This window comes from Achroia grisella, unplaced genomic scaffold, assembly GCF_030625045.1.
Source record: "Achroia grisella isolate CSIRO2021 unplaced genomic scaffold, CSIRO_AGI_Agris_v1 utg5936, whole genome shotgun sequence".
Taxonomy (NCBI): domain Eukaryota; kingdom Metazoa; phylum Arthropoda; class Insecta; order Lepidoptera; family Pyralidae; genus Achroia; species Achroia grisella.
Genome location: NW_026712956.1, coordinates 319,155 through 332,353, shown reverse-complemented (window position 1 = coordinate 332,353; position 13,199 = coordinate 319,155). Strand labels below are relative to the sequence as shown.

The following is a 13,199-nucleotide window of genomic DNA, read 5'->3' as shown; positions in this document are numbered from 1 at the left end:
TAACAGTTTCACAAACTTCACAACAGACGTTGTGACGCCCGTGATATCTGTTGCCACGCAGCCACTCCTGAGGAATGAGATATTAAAAATATAAGTATACATGTATGAAATAAACTTGCAAGAATGCCATAAAAACTTAAATACCACCTTCGCTTAATGGACATACAACCTAAATATTTCATTAAATTCCACTATTATCTATAGAAAATCGAACAATTTCTACGTATTGTTTAAATCAAGTTCTCAGTCTAGGAATGCCCACCGGATTCTCATACAATACGAGATTTTTGGCCTTTAGGATATTTTAGTCGATACATACAGAACAGAGAAATAGAAATAGCATGATAAGAAATTACATCTCTTACAGACTTCTACGAATACAAGATAGAGATGTAAGTAGAAGTAGGTAGTAAGAGACTTTATCAGATTTTTATTTCCTAATTTTACTTGTTACACTTTATTGCACCAACATAGAAAGACATGAACAAAATTAAAACAATAAAAAGTAAAACTAAGTGCAAAAGGCAGTCTTATCGCTAATACAATCTCTTCCAGACAAACTATGGAAAGAGAGTATTTTATATTATGATTATTATTATAAAAAATATATATTTTTTATAGTAGGTGGCCCTTGAGTGGAAATAGGTTAGGAAGGTAACATCTAAAGTATAGCCTAAATATTTGAACATTGGCAACCCTGGTATACACTTTCCTCAATATTATGCCAGATATTTCCAGATTCACTATCGCAATTATTTGCGCCACGTATAGAATTCCTATAATTAACTAAGGTCAAATATAGCCGAGGTTTCACTTTGAAAAATTTATGGCATGCGAGCCTTTACCTGAATATGAGGAGGGTAGTGGGGCATTCGATAGCCCTTACACCTGACATCATAGCTTATAAATAAGCAGTACTCCAATATAATAACATTTATTATTTGTTTTAAAAATGTGTTAATTCATTATAATGGACATTAAATACTATTTATTATAGATTAGAAGAAGTAACATATATGCACATCTGTTAGAAAGATGGAAAGCAAAGAAGTAAGTAAAATTTTGAATCAATGTCAAAATATAAAATAAAATGTCTATAACGTTTCCAGCCAATATTATCAACATACCCCCCTTAATCTACAATGTATGTAACAGCAATATAAACAATAAACATGACATTGGAGATTAACAATAATAAAAGTTATACAATGCCTACATTAGTTATACAATTTTTAAATTTAACATTGCATAAAGGTTTGGTAAGCATGTCTGCCCACATTTTTTCTGTTGGAACAAACTGTACATCAATTATCTCTTCCAGTATCTTTTCTCGGATAAAATGAAATCGCGTATCAATATGCTTGGTTCGATTATGATGGACTGGATTTTGCGCTAATTTTATAGCCGACTGACTGTCACAAAATATCGTAACGCGCTGTAACTTACCGGTCACTTCTGATATGAAGCTGCGAAGATAACAAGCTTCTTTAGCGGCTGTTGTTAAAGCCATGTATTCTGCTTCAGCCGAGGACAAAGCCACTGTAGGTTGCTTTTTACTTTCCCATGCAACTGGTCCATCTGCCAGCTTCATATAAAAACCTGTATATGAACGGCGCGTTTCAACGCAATTCGCCCAATCAGCATCTGTGAACCCGTACAATGTTTTCTTTGTACACCGATATGTCAGTGAATAATCAATGGTACCTTTTAAATATTGTAGTACATGCTTTGCGGCTAACCAATGGGTTTTATTAAAATTAGAATTAAATTGACCCAAATAACTGGTTGCAAAAGCGATGTCCGGGCGTGTATGAGTGGCCAAAAAAATTAGGGATCCAATCAGTTCCTGATAAGGATAAGAACAACATTCGTTCTGATCATTAGGCTCTAGTTTCTTATTTATTGGTGTGCGTACCGTTTTACAATCTTGCATACCAAATTTCGCTAAGAGCTTTTCCACAAAAGTCCTTTGATTCATTTTCAATATCCCTTCTTCATTTGATATATTAATACCTAAATAATACTTTAAATCGCCTAACTCCTTTAAACTGAAATACTTTTCCAAATCATTTTTCACATTGTCATATGTCATGTCATTTTTATAGAAAAGAATTATGTCATCAACGTAAATAGCTAATATTACTAATTCGTCACCAAAAAGTTTCGTATATACACATGGTTCCGAAGGAGTTTTTGTAAAATTCATTTTTGATAAAGTATTATCTAATTTTATATTCCATGCACGTGGGGCTTGTTTAAGTCCATATAGCGACTTATGTAATCTACATACCTTTTTCTCACTGTTTTCTGAAAAACCTTGGGGTTGTTCCATATATACCTCCTCCACAAGGTCTCCATTTAGAAATGCGGTATCTACGTCGATATGGCGCATCTTTAGGCCAAATTCAACAGATAATGCAAACAAAGTTCGCAAAGATGACATTCTAACTACAGGAGAAAAAGTTTCATAGTAGTCTAGTCCAGCTATTTGACTGTAGCCTTTCGCAACTAATCGTGCTTTGTATTTAACAATGTTCCCGTGCGCATCTCGTTTTTGTTTGAATACCCATTTACAAGGTATGACTTTCTTTCCTGATCTATCTACTAAACTCCACGTATTTAGTTTTTGGAGAGATCTGTACTCATCTGCCATAGCTTGTTTCCACTTATCAGCATCTACAGCATTTATTGCCTTCGTATAAGTAGAAGGTTCATCTGGTTCCATTATAGAATTACATACCTGATAAGTTAAGAACTCAGGTGATTTTCTCGTTCTCAAAGGGTATCGACGCTCTGTTTCTACGGTTTCTGGTGTTTCTCCATGCTGATTCGGATCTATAGGTGAGGGTATCACGGTCTCTTCATGAGTTTGGGCATCCTCAAATATATCCTCTTCAACTGCCTTTTCTACTTCTGTATTAGTAGAAAATATAATAGGCATGTGTAAATTATTAGAAAAATCAGCATTGGTATTACAATTCTTAATACTATGAAAAACATTCTCAAAAAATGAAACATCTCGAGATTTTACTAACTTTCTCGGACATTGAGCGTTACGAAAAAGATAAGTATTGGGTTCAGTAGTATACCCAATAAAAATATGTTCTTCAGCTTTATTATCTAATTTCCTCCTATTACATGAAGGAATATGTACAAATGCCCTACAGCCAAATACACGAAGATGGTTTAAGTTCGGTTTATGATCATACCATTTTTCATAAGGCGTCATGCAACTTAAGGCACGATGAGGACATCTATTCTTTAAGTATACAGCTGTCTCAAAAGCATCTTGCCAATATGCCTTTGATAAATAACTGTCAGCTAATAAAGAATGAGCCTTTTCTGCAATCGACCTATTTGTACGTTCAGCCACACCATTTGACTGTGGGCTATAAGGCGCTGTGGTTTGGTGAGTAATGCCCTGAGAGTTAAGGTACTGAATGAAGTCACTATTAACATATTCAGTGCCATTATCCGTCCTTAACTGTTTTATATGACCGTTTAATTGTTTTTCCACTAGAGCTTGAAAAACAATAAATTTATTTTTCACTTCTGTTTTATTTGAAATAAAATATACAAAAGTCATTCGTGTAAAGTCGTCAATGAAAAATAAAGCATATTTGTTACCTTGAAAAGAGACTTCAGGTAATGGGCCACATAAATCAGAATGAATAAGTTGTAGTGGCTCAGTCGCTCTTTTACATAGAATGCTTTTAAATGGTTTTCTGACCTGCTTGGCTTCAATACATGCTACACAAGGCTCCTTATCTGCTATACCAAAATGTATTATAGCTTGACCTTTTAATGATTGTAACCCAAAACGACAAAGATGACCTAACCTCCTATGCCATAAACGATATTGTGACAAGTCAGTTACTATATCGGCATGTGAAACATTGTAGCTCAACTTTGTAGTATTATTAATAGTACAGTCCAACGTATACAGTCCACCAGAATTCGTACCATGCAATATTGATTTACCTGCAATACAAACATCATTAGAATTATAAAAATTACAACCATTTTTATCAAAAATTACAGTATAACCTTTATCAACTATAGTTTGGACAGAAATTAAATTCGCCTTTAGTTCAGGAACATAAGCAACATCACTAATCCTATCAAAAAATTTACTTTTAGTATTAATGGGAACAGAACCTACGCCAGAGCAGTTAATATCTGTACCGTTTGCTATTGTAACTTTACCAGAACAAGGTTTAAGAGACGTCATCCAATCTAGTCTCGAAGACATATGTTTCGTTGCTCCTGAGTCAATTACCCACCTATTCATTTGTAAACCATCATTTGCTCCAAGAGCGTGAGCGCTCAATACGGAAGATTCTTGTGATGTCTTGCTTTTAAAGATTTTCTTATTTGGACAATCTGGGCGTTTATGTCCTGGCTCCTTGCAATCGTAACATATAATTTGCTTCTTCTGCTTCTTATATTTATCTGGACGGGTCCTTGTCTTTAATGCTGATACAGGCTCCATATCGCGAGATAACTCATTTAAAAGTTTAGTTTTGACCAAATCAGAGGTAATTTCAATGTTGCTATTCTCTAGTCCCATGATAAGGGGTTCATATTTTAATGTAAGACCGCCTAACAGAATCGCCGCAACGGAAGCATCTTCTATGACTTTCCCTATATCTGCGAGATCTTGGACGGTGCTCATTATTGCATTTATGTACTCTTCCATGCCAGAAAATTGTTCGAGATTGAATTTGTATAGTTTTCTCTCTAAAGTTATTCTACGACCCATGCTGCGGTTTTCATATGCCTTTTTCAACTCATTCCAAGCATCTTTGGCGGTTTTACAGTTCCGTACATGAGTTATGGTTGGGCCGTCTAACGTCAAATTAATTTTTAACAAGGCTTTCCGATCTTGACGGATTCTTGTCGCTTCTGGTACAACCACACCTTCGGGATATCCTACTATTGTCTCCCAAAGATCTTCATGCAGTAAGTAATTACTCATCTTAAATTTCCAAGATGAATATCCTTCTTTATTACAAAGATATATGGTATTACTTACGTAGGAACTTGAACTCGAAATTCCTCGAGTTGTATTATCACCAGCGTGCATTTTTACTATTATTTTTGTAAAAATATGTAACAAAAAATCCTTATAATTTTAAATTATTTGTTAGAGCATTCGTGCTGATAACGTGTTAGAAAGATGGAAAGCAAAGAAGTAAGTAAAATTTTGAATCAATGTCAAAATATAAAATAAAATGTCTATAACGTTTCCAGCCAATATTATCAACAACATCAATTATTAAATATTTCTTCTTTTATTATGTTACTTTCAAATAAACTTATATCAGAAATATAATTGCAAATTTTATTTTCCCTTTTTATAATAATATGTTCTATATTAATGTATACACGATTACGTATATATGACGACCTCAGTAGTCTAGGTTTAGCACACCACTTTACTTCCGATAAGTCTCATATTCGATTCTTCACACGATGCATATATTTGAATTCATAGATATGATTATTTATATTGATCTGGGTGTTTATGTATGTGTATAGTATGTATATATTTACAAAAAAATGTATTTCTATCACTTAATTAGTACCCATAACACAAACCCTTCTTAGCTTGAGACTAGATGACACTTTATGAATTGTCCAAGTTTACTATTATTATTATTATACTAGCCATTACCCGCAACTTTACATGCTCTTTTACATAAAAAATAACCTATGATAGCCTCAAAATTCAATAACCATCAAGAAATTTCATTTCAGCCATTTGACATTTAAAAATGTAATAAACAGCTTGTCAGAATGTTACTATGCTATTCATGCACTAAAACCCAAAATGTGGTCTGGAAGAGATAACTTTTAGCGATAATACCGACTTTTGTGTATCGAAACCTGTTGTCAGTCTCTTGTATTATATTTGTTGCAATAAAGAATAAATCTATAAATGAATAAATTAATTTATTAATTATATAATAGATAAACAAATATTGCTATGAATAGTCAATTTAATTAAAGTTTACAGTAAATCATTAAATGGATGACATAGCACTAATAGTGAGCGTTGATCCAAAATCGAATGCTATCGAGTCGACCTACTGCAAATAGTAATTTAATAGTATCTGAGATTTGCGGCAACCGGTACGTATAGAATTCAATAGTTCATTAGAGAGATAGCGGACCCGTGTTTAAGCTAAGTTATTAGGCGAAGTTGTGTCGCATTAGATACTTAGATATTACTCGACAATGGAGTCAAAAGGAGGGTAATGTTTCACGGTTAATTGTGTTTATAGATGTATCTACAAATTATGGAGCAATTACGAATTAGAGGTTAAAATTTGCCATAAACTTTTGACGGCCTCGGTGATCTAGTGGATTTATGCTCCGCCTTGCTTTTGATGATCGCGCATTCGATTCCTCGCACGATGTTTGTGATTATTTTTTGTATCTCTCTGGGTGTTTTCTCATTATATTATGAATGTATTAAAAAATATCTTTTAATATCAGTTGTCCAGTACAAATAATACAAGCTCTACTTAGCTTGAAACTAGATGGCGCTGTATGAATTGTCTTAAGATATTTTATTATTATATAGCGTTGCTACGAAATGGGTTAGTTAAATTATTGAAGAGAATTATCTAATCTAATTAATAATGTTTAAATCATTGTAACTTTTAAATCTATGTGAATAAGATCGCTTTTTCCTATAACTAACCAGTTCATTGTTAACACTGTCCTTTTAATTATACGCTCATTTCTACTTACAGTACATATAAAACACTTGCTGGGATTAATAAAAAGTTTACAATCATCCGTTCATAATTTTTTATTGTTATTAAACAAGAATCCATTTATTGTTGAAGCTCGAACACAAGTGCATAGTTACTGGCCAACATAAAATCCTGACAAACGACCATATCGTCCCACGATCATTATCAATTCTCTAAATTGTTCATTTATAGAAGCCGCTACCGAGAAACGATGTATCGATACTATTGTTATTCCGATTAAAACGAGCCCTTTATCCACAATCCATTGTTACTTTAGATTTAATTAAATTGTTATTTATTGTTCCAGACAATAGTGAAACGTCGAACCAGTTTTCAAAGAATGTTTTCTTTTTTTTTCAATGTACTAAGCTTATAGGCTCAGGGCAAATCAAATATTCAAACAGAGCAATCGTTCAATCGTCCCGGTTTGTTTACGTACGTTTGTTACGTATATTCAATATCACATTACAAAACAAAACGATAATAGTAATTTATTTTAAAATAATTCTTACATTTCATTTAAGTTGGGGATTATGTAGTGGTCGTTTGTAATATTATCATATATTGTATACAAAGTTATGTATAAATAAAATTACTGTTATTATAAATTCGAATTACTATAATAAAAATAATAGCAATGATTAGTTCGTGCTCGTGCGTTTTGTGTGTGTAAAATTAAGTAATATTTTAAATAATTTTTATTTTACAAAAACGAATATCACTTCACTGCACGTATAGTATTTTCATAGTAAATACTTTGCTTATACTAATTACAGAAGGAATTTCGTATATACCTATATATATATGTTAAATAGCTGTTCCGTTATAGACGACGCCAAACTATATTATTAAACTCCAAACTTCCGGTAGCGGTGGTCAGGTTTCCGTACTAAATATTTGTGGTCTCACAAATGCTAGCTGAGTTAAACAAAATAATACAAATCCATTAAGTCTTGAAATGATCTTCCGCAAAATTCAATAAAATAGAAATTTTATTAACTTACATATCGCAGAAAATAATTACTGTGAAAACAACAATATTTCGATAAAATATTAAACTCGTATATACAATAGAGGAATTAATATTTACATTAAGTTAGAAGTACGTAGTTCAGTTACAAAGTTGCGTGATAATGTTAATGAAAGCTTTTGTTAAGCACTGTGTTATTATAACTTTAAACTATTATACTGTAACTCAGTGCCGTTTATGCTTTAACTTAATAATATATTGTACATTATTTTATACTTATCTACATATATTATACTAATTCTTTCCCAATACTTTGTTTGCTTTTGAAATAAAGATAGGCTCTGTTCGTCATGTCCTCATGATGTAATGTGTCAATTTTTTTTTCTAATACCAAAAATTAGCCGTGAAAAGGTTATAGACAAAATGAGATACTTTTGCATACAGAATAACACTATGGGTGTTTTAAGTTTGATAAATTATTTATTACAACTTTTGTATATACTTCATGGTAGTTTTGTATTATTTTTCATAATGATAAAATAATAAAATAATAAAAAAATAATAAAATTTGTATGAGATTTATTACGAGTAGGCAGGATAGTATTGTTGTTACATATGAAAAAGAATAGACAAACTATAGTCATAATTACCAAATATAAAATTCATAAAATAAATATTTTTAACACTAAATAATTTTATATGTACCTACACAAGAATTTACAGTTCCAATTGTTATTGTTAGGTAATTAATAAACAAAGTCAATATACACTTATACACAATGTTTAAAAAACATATTAATTATAAAAGCGATTACGTCGGCCGCTCGCGACTGTACCCGCCCGTCCACAATATGGACGAAAGTGAAAATGACCTTAAAACGTGTACAAACAGTAGAACATCTGGCTTTAGTTGACAAAAACAAATATTAAACGCACGTCCCGGCACAATAAGATGAGTACGCCATAGAAAGTGGCCGAAACGTTACGCTTTTTAGGGTACTATTGCGTTGGAACACCACAAGGTGACTTCAATGTCTTTTTACAATCGACACCAAAAGAGACGAGATTAGCGATCTGACTGTACTTTTTTTACTACTGTAATATTGTTGGCCGCAGCCGGCCTTTATAGCATCACCGGATGATAGGGGCGAGTGCAGTGCAGAGTGGCACTCCAAACCCGCGGAATAACTTATAGAGCGATTGATGGCTAATTTTTGCCTGATGGATACGACTTTAGTCTCGGGGCACCGCAAGGAGGAGGAGGTTCAAACATCGGCTCAGGCCGTGATGATTTCGATCCCCGTTTGAATTGGACGGGGGATCTATCGGAGGGGACTGTGCTTTTGAGAGTGTTACGCTATATTTACAACTAACTGTTCCCGCGACTTCGTCCGAGTGGAATTGAAGCCTAAGTTACTCCTTATTATATTAGATACCTGCCAAAAAAGTACCGACAAAATCGGTTCCGCCATTTCAGAGATTATTAGCGAGAACAAAAAGACAGACAGACAATAATTGTAAACAATGTTATTTTGGTGTATGTACCATATTTATATTTATATACATGTAGTATAAAACGGTTATTTCAATATTAGAAACAGACACTCCAATTTTATTTATATGTATAGATTTTTTTTGTGTTACTAGAATTACATTGAAATCTCATGTGGTACTAAGCGGTACCTATTGTTCATAAATTATGAAGTAATGTGGTCTCTTCTACATTGCAGTTGCCGAGAGCTCATGCCTTCTGATATTCAAACCTCCCAGGGCTTGCTTGATAGTAATATAATTGTGAGTAATGTGAACTAATAACCCCATTGTTAGCAATATACCATATCAGGTTAACCTCCACGTAGTTGCCCCTAGAAATCATCGTGATACATTCGTAGTGAATTTACCACGTTAAGCTAACTAACCTGGCCTATGCTCATCTTATCATCAATCACTGGTGCCCCGCCATCGTAAACCGTTAGCGCATACGGATGCACCATTCCATTATCATCCATAAGAAAAAAAATAAGTCAAATGGGGGAAGGGAATTGTTAGTAATGTGGACCGGTACGTATAGAATTCAATAGTTCATTAGAGAGATAGCGAAATCATCGTGATACATTCGTAGTGAATTTACCACGTTGAGCTAACTAACCTGGCCTATGCTCATCTTATCATCATCCACTCGTGCCCCGCCAACGTAAACCGTTAGCGCATATGGATGCACCATTCCATTATCATCCATAAGAAAAAAAAAATAATAATAAGTCAAATGGGGGAAAGGGAATTGTTAGTAATGTGGACTAATAACTCTATTGCTAGCAATTTGCCATATCAGGTTGACCTCCTCGCCTGGAAACCACAAAGAAAATTGCCATTTGCCAAAACGGGCTAACAGATCTGACTTCATGCTCATTTTACCATCTTCCACTGCTGTTCCGCCAGCGTAAACATCAGCGAAATTATTTTATCAGAGACAGATGTTTTATGCATTGAGTCCTGTAGATCAGAGTTAATCTTGTAAAATATATTTTTTTGTCTAAAGGACAGACTTGGCCTTTTTTTATTTCAGAGGATTTACATTAGAGAGCTTGTAGCCTTATCTCCGTGCTTGTAAGTAGCTTTAATATTTATTTTATATAAAAATCAGCTTTAAATCTTTAAACATAAAGTCGAATTCCCGCTATTTGTAATTTTTGAGTTAATGCAGTTTCTTATTAAGCATGCGATTATGCTGCACTGCATTTTTTATAAAATTAATAAACCCGAGAAGTTCAAGCCGCGTTGTCTCGGTAAAATAAAAGAAATTGCATTAAGAGTGTCCGTTCAATAACCCGGGAGATAAGAGGTGAAGAGAATACGAAGCTGTAGGTATTGATACTGGATATACGAGTATAAACATATAACCTTTCACAAATTGTTATTTTTTATCCGTTATTACCTTTTTAAAGTTTTACGACCTCAGTGGTCTAGTGGTCTAGCACACCGCTTTACGACCGATGGTCGCGGGTTCGATTCCTCGCACGGCACAAACATTTGTATTCATGAGTATGATTGTTTGTATCGGTCTGGGTGTTTTCTATGTATAATATGTATGTATTTACAAAAAAAAAATCTATGTATTTGTATCAGTTATCTAGTACCCATAACACAAGCTTTAGCTAGCTTAACTTGGGTCTAGATGGCGCTGATAATCTCAGGACGAATTCACTCCTGAGATTATTATTATTATTAAAGTAGTATCGGTGATATAACCGGGGCAAAAAATTAAAAATATTACTATGTTTAATATATTATATTTATTTATAAATTTCAAATTGAATCTTATATATTTCTATTGTATATTGCTAAATAATTTAGTCGCAAATAAAAACATCATTTAATTAATTATATTTAAATATATGCATTATTTAATTAATTTTATTCAATATCGGTATAATTTTCCATAAATATTATTCATACACACACTTTCAATGTCAGCCCTAATCATTAAAAAATAGACCGCGTTTGACTTTTTTATTTTATCTACGGAACTTATTATGTGAAACTGAGAACGGACGTGACCGCTTTTTCTTACAAATCTTTCTTTAGCAATTTCCATTATGCCCACCACCCAGGAAATCGGGTGTTAATAGCCAGCCGCCGAAGAGAATGCAATGAAAATACCTTTAGACAATGAACTTGCTTTCTATAGTCAATTCAATGGATTAAGTAGGAGCTTTTAATGAAAATGAAATATTTAATGATACGATGAACGATGATGAATGATCCGTTTTGATTGTCTATTATCTATTTAAAATATTAACTTAATGATGTATTAATTTACCGGAAATAATAATGATAGTAATATCACTAAAAATTTAAACCTTTATTAATTAATTAAAAACCTGGCCTCGGTGTCTTGCGGTTTAGCACATCGCTTTACTTCCGATGGTCGCGGGTTCGATTCCTCGCATGGTGCACACATTTTATATTCATGCAATAATACTCTAATTCTATTTGTAAATATATACACGACCAATGTGTGTTGCCAGTGATGACTTACGGAACAGAGACGTGGTCGCTAACTATGGGCCCCATCAACAAGCTCAGAGTCACTCAGAGGGCAATGGAGAGGGCTATGCTCGGAGTTACTCTGCGTGATCGAATCAGAAATGAGGAGATCCGCAGAAGAACCAGAATGACCGACATAGCCCGAAGAATTGAGACTCTGAAGTGGCAATGGGCAGGGCACATAGCTCGTAGGACAGATAGCCGTTGGGGCAGTAAAGAATGGCTACCGCGGACCGGAAGACGCAGCGTGGGGAGGCCTCCAGCAAGGTGGACCGATGATCTGGTTAAGATCGCTGGAAGGCGATGGATGCGAGCAGCGCAGGACCGATCGTCGTGGAGATTTTTGTTGGAGGCCTATGTCTAGCAGTGGACGTCTTCTGGGCTGCGATGATGATGATGATGACGATACATAATATACATAGAAAACACCCAGACCCATAAAAACAAATATAAGCTCGTGACCGTCGATAAAAAAGTTGTGTGCTAAACTGCTAGACTACCGCGTTCATCGGTATTCTACTACAATCTTTAAGCAATTATGAAATAAGACGATTCAATATGTGGAAATAAACATTCGACTTCGCAAAAGTTTGGTTCTAAGAAATAGGGGGTATCTATAAAATACCTATAATAAATGGGGTGGGGAATGTGGGTATCTATAAAATATGATGAAATATTGTGACACGAGTATTGTTTTAACATGAAATGATAAATATTTTATAATATCTTAATCGTATGTAATACAAAATATTAAGAATACTTTACCGATTACAAAGAATAACTCACATACATGTAACTGCACTATTAGCAGCAAGAGCTATATTTTATGTAAAAATTATAAAATTCCTACACTAATTTTACGCATGTGAAGCCGGGGCAAGTTTCTAGTAAAAAACAAATCGATATCGTGAAGTTTCTTTGAATAAAGAAATTACGGATTAGTGTCGGTGTGTAGAGCGGATCGACCGGTTCCAAGATGTCTGTACGAACGCGATACGAGAGTACGCATTCGGCTTATTATATCGAGATCAATGTATCGCAACCTAACAGAACAAACATATTATTTTATCGTCGGAGCTGCGCTATAAAACGAAACGATGGGAAAAAGATCGATACATTTTAGTGATGCGAATCAATAAATCCGTTTCATTCAATCTGCTTGTATAACCAAATAAATTTGAATCATTTACACTTTGGGCAACAATACATTATTATATATAAAAGTAAAGTCTTATTAACATTTTTGATAAAAGTCTGAGTGTAGTAATTCTAGCCACGGACAAAACAATATCTGTCAAAAACGTGTCAATTAACTAAAACAAGTTCAAAAATATAAAGTAAATATTAAATTATTTTATTTGAAATAATTTTGTATATGTGCGTGTGAACATTACAAAATCTGTAAGGGCCATGTTTTT

General features: G+C 33.7%; 1 protein-coding gene across 1 annotated transcript in view; it reads right to left on the bottom strand.

Moving 5' to 3' along the window:
• The window catches only part of LOC131848825 (serine proteinase stubble), a 147,418-nt gene that overhangs the window by 99,220 nt on the left and 34,999 nt on the right, over positions 1–13,199 (bottom strand). The gene's annotated exons all lie outside the window — the stretch shown is intronic.